This window comes from Paroedura picta, chromosome 6 (assembly GCF_049243985.1).
Source record: "Paroedura picta isolate Pp20150507F chromosome 6, Ppicta_v3.0, whole genome shotgun sequence".
NCBI classification, from domain to species: Eukaryota; Metazoa; Chordata; class Lepidosauria; order Squamata; family Gekkonidae; genus Paroedura; species Paroedura picta.
The window spans coordinates 92,767,557-92,779,981 of NC_135374.1; the positions used below are offsets into that span (position 1 = coordinate 92,767,557).

The 12,425-nt window shown below is 42.5% G+C and overlaps 1 protein-coding gene across 8 annotated transcripts in view; it reads right to left on the reverse strand.

Annotated features, from left to right (window-relative positions):
* Nucleotides 1–12,425, reverse strand: part of ATP11A (ATPase phospholipid transporting 11A) — a 145,834-nt gene that overhangs the window by 73,973 nt on the left and 59,436 nt on the right. The window lies entirely within an intron of this gene.

Sequence of the window (12,425 nt, forward strand, 5' to 3'; positions counted from 1 at the left end):
ATCTTTTCATAGTGATTTTAAATTTGAGTAAAATCTGTCATATATACTGTCAAAGAAACTTTGGAATTTAAATCTGCAATAAAATAATAAGAAATATGTCTCTCCTGTTCTTTGGATGCAAACACAACATCTGAAGTAAAGCTAATTCGACTTCTCCACTGGTTTCTGCCTCAGAGCTGGGCCACTTCTAATCTTGCATTCCTAATTTTCACCATCTATATCAGCTTTTGTTAACTTTTTTACCATTGTGAAACCCCTGAAACATTTTTCAGGCTTTGAGAAACCCAGAAGTGTTGCAATACTGAAGAATATGGTTGGGAAGCATAGCTGTGTTCATGCCTACCTGGGGCCCCTCCCAGCACATCACTGGCCATTTGGGGGGGGGCAGGTCATATCACTCGATAACTGTTTCACACACATTCTTGGAAAATATAGCAAAATCATTTCAGGATTTAGTGGTTCTTAAAGAATTTTCTTTGTCTGAGACCTTGGAGAGCCACTGCCAAATTAAGTAGGCAATAATGCGTATGTGAATGAACCAATGGTCTGAGTTAAGGTAGATCTGTGTTCCTCTCTAAGCCCATCTGAATGATGTTGCTAGCTAACATTTCCCCATGTTTTGCACAGTTAATCACAGGGATTTTTTTTTTGGGGGGGGGGGAGGAACTCCCAAACCCATCTATGCAAATAATTTATACTGCATATATGGATGAAAACAGCCACTAGAACAATGTACAAGCAAAGTTGTACAGTATAATAGAAGCAGATTATTCATTATTAAAACCCATTATTACAACAGACAACAGAGAATCATAGAATAATAGAGTTGGAAAAGATCTCCTGGGTCATCTAGTCTAACCCCCCACACTATGCAGGACACTCACAACCCAATTGCTCATCCACTGTAATCTGCCACCCCCTTGAACCTTCACAGGATCAGCCTCTCCACCAGATGGCTATCCAGGCTCTGTTTAAAGATTTCCAAAGAGGAGGAACCCATCACCTCTCGAGGAACCTGTTCCACTGAAAAACCGCTCTGTCAGGAACTTCTTCAGGATGTTTAGAGGGAATTTCTTTTGAATTAATTTCATCCCCTTGGTTCTGGTCTGTCTCTCCCAGGCAGGAGAACAACTCTGCTCCATCCTCTACATGGCAGCCTTTTAAACATCTTATTAAGAAACTATATACATAAATTGGTACTAGAACAATAATGGGCTCATTAGCTTAATGCTAAAAATCAAAATATGATTGTTATGTCTATCAACAACAATATGTCTTACTTTCCCCACTACAAAGAGCAGCCCATTCTCCTTACCTAACTACCCCCAACCCAAAAAGGAAGCAGCAGCTGCTGGTGCAATATTTTATATGCTATTACTTAAGTCCATTAAATGTACATCCAAGAAACCATAAATAAACTTAAGCATTATAAGTTTCTAATAATAACTTGAAGCTCAATGTACCGAAACCCAGCTCCATTGGCACTATCAACGAGGAAGCATTACTTATGGACTCTTCTCGCTTCAGCACTGTCAGCAAATACAGAATCCTCAAGCTGGTGAAAAATCCATTAAGCTGTCTTTATTTCACACAGAAAGGATCTTATCTTCATCAAACTTGAATGGTCAAGAAATAACGATTTATATACGACTTTGTGTCTCAGTTTAAGGGCACGAAAGTTGAGCGTCGCCGAAAACTTAAAAATAGGATGGGACACGAATGTTCAAAAGCAGGGCAGAAATGTTATCAGCTTGCTAGTTAAGATTTGAGTATTTATGGAATATCTTGTTTGTAAACGGCAAATTTAGGAAGCACAACAAAAGAGAAGCAATCAATAAAATCCTTATTAATATGGAGATGGATTACTGTGTAAACCCTGCACAGCAAAAACCTAAATAATAACAATTTTGTTTCAGCACAAACTTACAGAATGTTCCATATAGTTGTCTTATGTCTAATGGATATTAACTTCCAAACAACTGAAATCCATCTATGAACTCTCACAAAAGTCTTATAAATTAAGTCAGAAGAACTATTTTACAGCTTGAGAACTCAGTGACTTGGATCCACGATTAAACAAATATTACTTTTAGCACCCATGTCTAGAACTCTGTCCATTGGATCATACTGGACTATTTGACAAATTATCACTCTTTCAAGAAGACAAACATGGAACAAATCAATCCTATATGTTTGTGTGTGTTGGATAAACAGAAGCTTTGATGACAGTTTAAATTGGAAACATAGTGAGTGGTTAACCTGCTTATACCGAATGTTTCTGTTTTAAAATAAAAGCATTTCAGAGTATTACAGTACAGTTCCATCAAGAATTATTTTAGCTAATAAATCCACTGAAAAGGGCCTGTACTTCAGGTGTGGGCCTGTACTTCAGGTGTGGTGCTCCATGTAAAAAGTATTTCATTTCCTTAATTCATAGCCTCTCCCTCTTACAGAGACTCAAGGGAAATTACAATTAAAAAACAGCAACAATTTGAATAGACAGCAAAGACCTTCTATAAACAATGTGGTAGGACTCAAACAATAACAAAAAACAAACTAGATTCAAGTGGGTAGTCGTGTTGGTCTGAAGCAGCACAACAAAACAAAATCAGAGTCCAGTGGCACCTTTAAGACCAACAAAGATTTATTCAATGCGTGAGCTTTCGAGTCCAAGCACTCTTCCCCAGAGTATGAACTGACCATCACGTCACAACATCCAAGTACAGCCAATAGGATAATTCTTTGCTAAAACAGCCAATCAGTCCCCTCAAATTCCGTTGTACTTCACAAAGGCATAGGAGAAATAAAACTGTCTATGACTGTTTATGCACTGGAGGTTTCAGCCAGGCTGCAGGCTGGAGTTTTAGTCGTGGCAGGCTGCCCCACCTCTTCCTGCACCCACACGGGGGAGCACTTGGCCTGATACACCTCATCCGCCCCAGATTTGTACTCCTGCATGAGAGCTGGGGCAGTCAAGTTCCCAGTGCATAAACGGTCTATGTCAGTGATCAAACCATAAACTGTTTAAGGCATGAAAGTGCCATAATGTGGTTTATTGGTTAAAAAAGATAGAAGACAACGCAGTAAAGGGAATATATATTGTAGCAGACTCAGCTTATTGCCTTATAAAAGTGATTGGCTCATCTGTTTGTATCATTATACTAGAAACGACCTTTAAGCTATTGACTCTGGAAAGTTAGCTAAAAATATGACCTTACTTGGCACAGTATGTCAAAGGCACTGCAAGTGCCGTCCAGAATTTGAGTGTAAATGTTGGGACTTGGAATTACATTTAGATAGCAGAAAAGGAGTTTATATGATGTTGTTACTGTACCCTTTTCTAACTAAAACTAGAAGTTTCTAAAGACTGGCATCCTGGTTATAAGTGAATTTGAATGAGTATTTAATGATTCTGCAGGATACCAAGTGTGAGAGTTCTTATCCCCTCTTATACTGTCTTGGTAACGTTTTTGGAAGGAACGTTGCCCATCTTATGACCAAACATAAGCCAAGAAGTTGGTACAATATACAAATGTTTAACCCCTCCCCCCCCCAGAAGGGCTTAAAAGATGATTTTGCAGAGATGCTTGAAACTAATGCTGTACACAGGCAATAGGGAAATGACACAATTTAAATGTATGAGTTCAGAAGTGCAGAGCAACCCATTAAGACAAGCTTTTCAGGTGACAAATCAATGTTGCACATTACAAAGAAAATTAGATTCCTAGCATCACAAGCTGCAAACATCTTAACACAGCCCGCGGCGCTGCGGATTAAATAAAAGGGTAAGGGCTTGGGAGGCGGGATGTGTCCGTGATGAGGAAGGGTGCCGATTGGCCCCTTCCTCTGGACAGACTACTGGAGGGACCAATCGGCAGGCGCGAAGCACCTGCTGATTGGTCCCGCCGAGTCCCCGCTGGAGCAACTGCGAGCCGCGTGCAGCGCGGCTTGCAGTTGCTCCTTTCCTGGCGGCCTGACACGGCGAGAGGCGCTTCAGGCCGCTGGCCAAGGGAGCCCCCGGCAGTCGCGCCTAGCGCCCGCTGTATTTATTTTACAGCGGGCTTGCTTACTAGTCTAAATTATAATTGCCACATTTCTAGAAAACACAAACCTTTCAATAAACGTATCAGCACATCTAAATGATCAATGTGAAACTTGAGATTACAATCTTTAGAATATTTATAAACAACTGAAGATGTACGAGTAATCAAAATCCTAAACCTTACCGAAAATTCCGGACACCCCCTTTTAAAATCTTTTCGCTATTCTAAACAAGATCTTCAGTGCTAAGCCAAGTTTTATGCTTACTGAAGTTTTACAATAAAATCAGAGTCCAGTAGCATCTTTAAGACCAACAAAGATTTATTCAATGTGTTAGCTTTTGAGTGAGGAAGAGTGCTTGCACTCGAAAGCTCATGCCTTGAATAAATCTTTGTTGGTCTTAAAGATGCTACCGGACTCTGATTTTATTGAGCTACTTGAGACCAACATGGCTACCCATTTGAAGCTTTACAGCTCAGTGTTATTCTTGGGGATAATCGGACTAGTAGTAAATAGGGGCCTGAAAAAGGAATTTAAAACCCCGAGGTCATGCGAGACACCTGAATAATCATTTAATGACCCACTACCTGATTTCTCAGTCAGTTGGCAGTGAGGCAGGGTGTGTTTGCCATAAGATGGAAACAGCAGCTAGATCTCTAATGCTTATCCCATGATGTGAAAAAGTGCCGAGTGCCAAGATATTTCCCTTATTATGAAGACATACATTGTTCTCATCATACTAACCTGCAAGTAAACACAGTCAATACATCAAAGTGATTGTAATTCACAGTGGGGAACTAAGCACCGCATTTTGATGTCATGTTCCAACAACAACACCTCATTTATTTATCAGGTGCTGCTACTCTGACTGACATACTAAAGTTTTAGTTGATTATGAAAAGCTTATGCAGTGGCTGCGTGCCTCAAGGAAACACAATTGAGCATCAAAGCCAGAGAAGCAGAAGTGTACTGGGCCACCCATGGTAGTTTAGAAGGATGTCTGCATTGCTAAACAGAGAAAACTGGATTAGCTGGCAATATTTGCTTCTTAACTTTTAATATTTTCTTTGCATATACTATTGCTGTGAATAAACAACATGAGAGCCAGTTTGATGTAGTGGTTAGGAGTGCGGACTTCTAATCTGAAATGCCGGGTTCAATTCTGCGCTCCCCCACATGCAACCAGCTGGGTGACCTTGGGCTCGCCACGGCACTGATATAACTGTTCTGACCGAGCAGTGATAGCAGGGCCCTCTCAGCCTCAGCCTCACCACCCCACAGGGTGTCTGTTGTAGGGAGAGGAAAGGGAAGGCGACTCTAAGCCGCTTTGAGCCTCCTTCGGGTGGGGAAAAGCGGCATATAAGAACCAACTCTTCTTCTTCTTCTTCTTCTTCTTGAATCACTGCAGCTATATCAGAAAAGCACATATGAATTAAACTAGGGTCTCATTATCATAAACACACATACACACACATAAGGTAAAGGTAAAGGTATCCCCTGTGCAAGCACCGGGTCATGTCTGACCCTTGGGGTGATACCCTCTAGCGTTTTCTTGGCAGACTCAATACAGGGTGGTTTGCCATTCCCTTCCCCAGTCACTACCGTTTTACCCCCCAGCAAGCTGGGTACTCATTTTACCGACCTCAGAAGGATGGAAGGCTGAGTCAACCTTGAGCCGGCTGCTGGGATCAAACTTCCAGCCTCATGGGCAGAGCTTCAGACTGCATGTCTGCTGCCTTACCACTCTGTGCCACAAGAGGCACACACACATACACACACACAAATCTTTTTTCAATAAAATTAGACCTCTGGGGAGATTGGGTGATATATGGAGAAAAGTCTATCATACCCAAACGTTCCTGCTGAACTATATTGTTCGATGTATTGATTATGTTCCATGTGAACCGCCCTGAGCATCAGGGGAGGGTGGTATACAAATATATAATAAATAAATATTATTATAAACCAACCATGGCTGCTAATACTTTCTTCACATTCACCGATGATAATGCATCAAATTAAAGCATTGAGACCATAAGTGGTAAACCATATTTTATGGCAAGACTAGAGGGTGACAAAACTATCGTGACATGGGGAAAAATGGAAAAGGGTGTAAACAAAACCTTCAATCCTGGGTCATTTGAACTGAAATCTAGAGGTCTTAGGTCTAAGAAAGACACCATTAAAATTATCGTCAAAATATAGTTTTGTTTTTCTTTCCCACATCTTTTCAAAGGCTTGGGAAAGTTTGTGTGAGACCCGATTGAGACTCTCCTAAATTTGGGATTTTGTTCCTCCCCGTTTGTTTATTTATTTATAGCCCACTTTTATTCCCAATGTTGACTTAAAGTGCCTTACAACATTCTCCACTTTCTCATTTTACCCTCACCACAAACCCAAACCTATGCATTAGGTTAGTCTGAGGGTGTAAGCCTAACCGTAGGTCACCCACTCCCTATCCACAGCACTGCACTAGGGTTAAAATTAGCGGGGGGAAGAACTTCTGGCGCTGGAAGAGATTAAAACACCACAGCAGAATCATGCAAAACAAATCCACAATATTTTATTGCCATTAGTACCTTGATGAATGTTTTCCCTTAAACAACACTGGCCTTCTATTTCTACAACAGCCTGCTTTTAGAAACAAATCAGGGTTTAGATTTGTCTCCCTGGCAGTGGAGAAGTCGCTGCTGTAAATATATTGCCTGAACCAAAAGGAAATCCAAAGGTTGTTAATAAATCAGTTCCAACAACTTGCATTTATTTGTTTTGTTCAGACAGAACGGGATCCTAGGTATCAAAAACCCGTTTTCCTCATACTTCCTCAGTGATTGCACAGTAATTTCTGCAATATAAATGAATTTCTTAAGATCAGAATCTTCATCATTACATGAATATAAACATTAACACTGTAATAATAAATAATTACATACCTCTGTCTCGAGACAGCTTTTAACAAAGACTTATATTTGGCTTGAGTTCAAATGTTTGGGATTGTTCTATAACGTGCTCACTAAACCAATGAATGAACATGCATTTCATGCTAAACCTGCATTCACAAATCTCCTACACCAGTTTAAAGAGACACGGACCTTATACAATACATGGTTTATAAAAATCAACGTAAGTCCCAGTTTGCATTCAAGCCCCTAGGGGCAATAGTATCAAGGTGGAAAATAAAATCACATTCACGCTGCTGCAGTCGTAATTGACTACTACAGTCAGCATATAAACCAGGTTTGTAAATACATTGTCAGCTTGCAGTCTGCCTAGCAAAGATATGTAAGAATCTATGCAGATTTACAGGCATAAAGAAGATGGGTGCAATACCTGGCAATGTTCTCTAAATTAATTATAATATCATGCTTCACATGAAGTTGACAAATACAGAAACAGGCCATAAGATTTAGTATTGTCTAAACAGACTGGCATCAGCTCTCCAGCATCTCAGGTTGAGGTCTTTCATATCACCTGCTGCCTGATATTTTGTCTGGAGATGCTGGGGGTTGAACCTGGGCCCCTTTGATCGTTTCCGCACTGGGAACTTCACTGTCCAGCTCCCATGCGGGAGCACAAATCCAGTGTGGATGAGGTGCACAGGGCTAAATGCTGGGCCAGGAAGGAAGGAAGGTTTTCCCTGTCCTGATCCAATTCATTCCCTCCCATATGCCTGGGAAGCATGGGTCTCACAACAGGTCTCACCTGGCCCATGAAAAAAAACTGTATCTAAGCCTTGAGGGCTGCTATTTCTGCCCCCACTATTCATTACCAGACACAGGAAAACGTAAACAAGCAGGTTAATATTGGTGCAGTCAAGACATTGCTGCATAGCAACTAGTTCCTTCCTCCTTGAAGTCCTTGGGGAGTTGCCTATGGATGCCAATAAAATTGGTTGGAGAAGCTGCATAAAGTTGTAATTATCACCGCTGCTGTTTTTAGCATTACTTTGCTGCTGTCACTGAGCTGGAGATTGCCCTGTTTACTGGTACAGGTTACAGACTGATCGTAAGTCTGTTTACTTGGAAACGAAATTCCACCGTGATCAGTGGGGATTACTTTCAAGTCTGTGCAAAAGACTGCAACTTCCGTTGGGCTACATGGCCGGAATGCCAGACCCTTCCCAATTCAGGTTTCTCCAAAGCCTACATACATGAACGTACCTGGTTCTCTTTCTGACAAAGTTTAAATGCAACATTATTGTTGGTGGCACATTCCATAGCTAGCTGAAGCCAAATTACATCAGACTGCTTCGGCTTGCGTGGAACTAAGTAGGCTCAAAAGTGAGTAGTTTAACTGGGTCGCTGATTAGCCTGCAAATGCACATAACCATGGAAACCAGGAAAGTCATGTTTCACTGAAGTTAAACAGCTTGTACCTCGAGGCTATTTATAGCAATTCTTAGGTTTTGTAATGTCTGATCATTTTAGAGAAGACTCAGGCCAAATTTGCACAGATGTCCGACTTCGAGATGGGTGTTCAGCTTCGTAAATTCGAAGCCACCCCACTTTGGTAAATTCTGCTGAAAATCAAGTAAGCTGGGTCTGCAATGATCCCCCCTTTCTGATTTATTACAATGCAAACTACTATTGGGAGCATAAATTAATTTCCTAGAGAATCCCCCTGAGAGGCTATGTACTGAGGCCGATTCCTGTGAGGTAATGTGGAGCTTCTTCCTCTTTCAAACTATGATAGCATTCACCCTGATCCATAATACTGTCTCAATACTGTGAGGCTACAATCTCTCTTGACTCCCCTCCAGAACAGCTGATCGGCCTTCCCCTCCTTGTTTCTTCAGCCTTCTTTGAAAACAGAGTGTGGTGAAATGTGCATACCCTGCGGGGCTTTCTGACCTTTCCTGAGAGGGGAGTCTTGATAGCAGTTAACCATTTCTGTTCCTCAAACAGTGGTGGAAATCTTGCCAGAGGCAAGAATCTTAGAGCTCAGAAAACCCAATAGGGAATCTGTGGTTTGGGGCACCATTTTTCAGCAGGGTGATGGTGACTAATTGTTCTTACTCCTTTGCGGGGAAGCGGTATTCTTGAAAAAGCAGGAAATTGCAATGAGGGAAAGGGCAGACAATTTCACACCATTCTTATGGGGTTACCTGGGAACTCAGTTTGAAAAGGGAATAAGCACCTATTCCTTCAGACATGTTAACACTCCACCATGGCTGGATAAAATAAAGATGATTACTTAGATTTATTGCCTGCCGCTATTGGACAAGCGATCTCGTGGTGGGTTACATAAAAATACCCCACAAAAATACATTAAAATCTTTAATCCTATCGGAAAAACTCTCCCCTCCCACTCAACTGAAAATTTCCCATCCATGTGCATCAGGGACAACTTATGGATGCCAACTCCACTACAGATGGTCTAATCTAGAACAACCTGTCTGATCTCCCACGCCCTAACCGCAACCAAACACCTGGATGAAGAGCTCCATCTTACAGGCCCTGCGGAACACAGAAAGTACTTGCAGGGCCCTCAGCTCTTCCAGGAGCTCATTCCACCAGGTTGGAGCCAGGACATAAAAAACTCTGGCCCTAGTCGAGGCCGGAAGAACCTCCTGGGGTCCGGGAAATATCAGTAGGTTGAAACCCGTACAGCATAACACTCTGAGGGGGGCATAAGGCAACAAGTGGTCCATTAGATATGTGGGTCCCAGACCACATAAGGCCTTAATGGTCAAAACCAAAATCTTGAACCTGATCTGGGCCGCAACTGGCAACGGCTGCAGATATGAGCCCTCCAAGATGTTCCTGTGAAGACTCTAGCAGCTGCATTTTATACCAGCTGCCATTTTGGGGTCAGAGATAAGGGTAGGCTAGCGTGAGGTACAGAAGTCAATTGTGGAGGTGACTGTTGCATGGATCACTATGGCCAAGTGCTATGGGGACAGGCAGGGTGCTCGTAGCCATGCCTGGCATCGCTGGTAAAAAGCCAGGCAGCCTATACTCACGATTTGCACCCCCAAATTCCTGGCAAGGAGCAAAATGTTAAATTGCATCCCAGCCAGGATCAGTAAACATTTTCCTGGCCTGCTCCATTAGCATAGAGATTAAGAGTGTGGATTTCTAATCTAGCGAGCCAGGTTTGATTCTCTGCTCTTCCACCACATGCAACCAGCTGGGTGACCTTGGGCTCACCGCAGCACTGTCACAGCACTGATAAAGCTGTTCTGACCAAATAGTAATATCAAAGCTCTGTCAGCCTCACCTACCTCACAGGGTATCTGTTGTGGGGAGAGGAAAGGGAAGGCAAATGTAAGCCACTATGAAACTCCTTCAGGTAGAGAAAAGCGGCATATAAGAAGCAACCCCACCCCCCTCCTCTTTCTTCCTTTTGAGCGATAGGATGGATAAACGCGCTTCCTGGTCTTCTAACCTTCCTACCCAACCACAGGAACTCCATCTTGTAGGGGTTGAGTTTCAAGCAACTCTGCTAACTATTTAGCTACGGGACGATAGACGTTGTCATCAGCTCCACATCTATCCCAGCACCAAAGATCAAATCAAGGGTGTGGCCAGCCTGATGGGTAGGACTGGTAACAAACTGCAAGAGCCCCAGTGTTGCCATGGTGAACACCAGGTCCAAACCATCTCCAGCAGACTCAACAGGGTATCTGGAGGGTAGGCGGTACACCAGCCAGATAGCCAAGCCCTCAACCGCATCCCAATCAATATCGACACACTCCACTCCAGAGATCACTGGTGCCAGGAGAGCCCTGTAGGAGAAAGCCTCCCAGACAAGAATAGCCACCCCACCCTCCATACCACGGAGCTGAGACTCTCTCACCCCCTATACCAATACTTTATCTCCTGCTCAATATTACTGAGCTTCGAGGTGTCTGCTGTGCAAGTGTGCAGGTCTCGGTGTGGCCCAGTTGAACTTCGTTCCCAATCACTGTCCTGTGGTTCTTAATGCCAGTCAGTCAGTCTGGATGGGGGAAATTATCATAGACACTAACCAAAGTCACCAATTTAGGTTTTCTAAGGTACAATTTGAAGGGCTATAAACAGCTATGAACAGTTGTGAAACCTGTCTGACTACAAGACAAGGCAAGAAAAAAAATGAAAATGTATACAGAGGGCAACAATAAATCCTACATATATAAAAGGCAAGTCATACTGGCAATGATTGACTTTTTTCCAGTGCTCCCCAGACAGCACCAGCCAATCAGAATCACAAATCAGGCTGAGCTCCTTAAAGGTGCTCTGTCCGCATGTCAGAGAGAGTGCAGCTGGCCAGTGCAGCAAGACCAGGGCCAGCAGTGAGTTTAGTAGTGGAGGTGCTCACAACAGGTCAGCGATTGACGGGGCTTGTGGGGCCACCGCCCATCAAGTGCAAATGCAGTGAGTGCCTCTGGGGACCAGAGTGAGGTTTAGGCTGGTCACTGCAGCCGCCGAGATGCTGCTGGACCTGAGTGCCCAGCAGGTGGCTGACACTTCAGTCTTTGAGCAGGTGTGACATATGAACAGCTGGGGAAGAAGTGGGAAGATGCCTCCAGAGCTCCTGCCCAGTCAGCTGTGGCGACACTTGTGCATGTTCAGAAGTTCTTTATCTGTATTCAAGAGACTGGTGAGATAAGTGGGCACACTTACCATTAAATCCCCACTACCACCTAAACTCTTGCCAGACTGTACCCCCATCCAGGCCAGGCTGGAACCAGGAACTCCATCTCTCATGATCCCAGGCTCCTGGATTAAAAGTAGATGGAGCAAGTGACTGTTGTTTAATATTAAATAGATTAACTTTTAGGTTTTTAAGAATTTTAATGTATTGGGTTTTTATCTATGACTGTTGTAAGCTGCCATTTTGGAGAGAGGTGGCCATTTTGGAGAGAGGTGGCCCCAGTAAACAAACAAGCAAACAAATAAAATACACATAAATTGGAAGCAAGTTCCAATGAGGACTACACTTGACTATTTATAAAGCCTTATTTCCTAAGTGCAGTAACCATCACGCAGCATATTACATGGTGAAAGTATAACTTTGAAGTAACACAACTTATTCTACCTTCAGTTCGTTGAACATATAGATTTTGAAATTTACATGAATAAATAATAGCATAAAAAACCTATACCAACCACAAGCATAGTTTTAACCAACAAGAAATGTGGAAACTTATTTTTTTTACAGGATTTTATGCTTTATATTCTCCATCAAGCATTTTGGCTTCTGTATGCATCTAAAACCCACATCCTCTGACAACGGAACATACTCTGTTCTATGTGAGCTTCCACTTGCTTGACCGCACACAAAGAGTACATTATCCTGATAATGTTTCTTCATTACTTGATTTTAATGTTCTCATGTTCTTACAACAAACTCCATTAAGTAACAGACTTTACTGGAAAACAAACCCAAACAATTTATTCCAG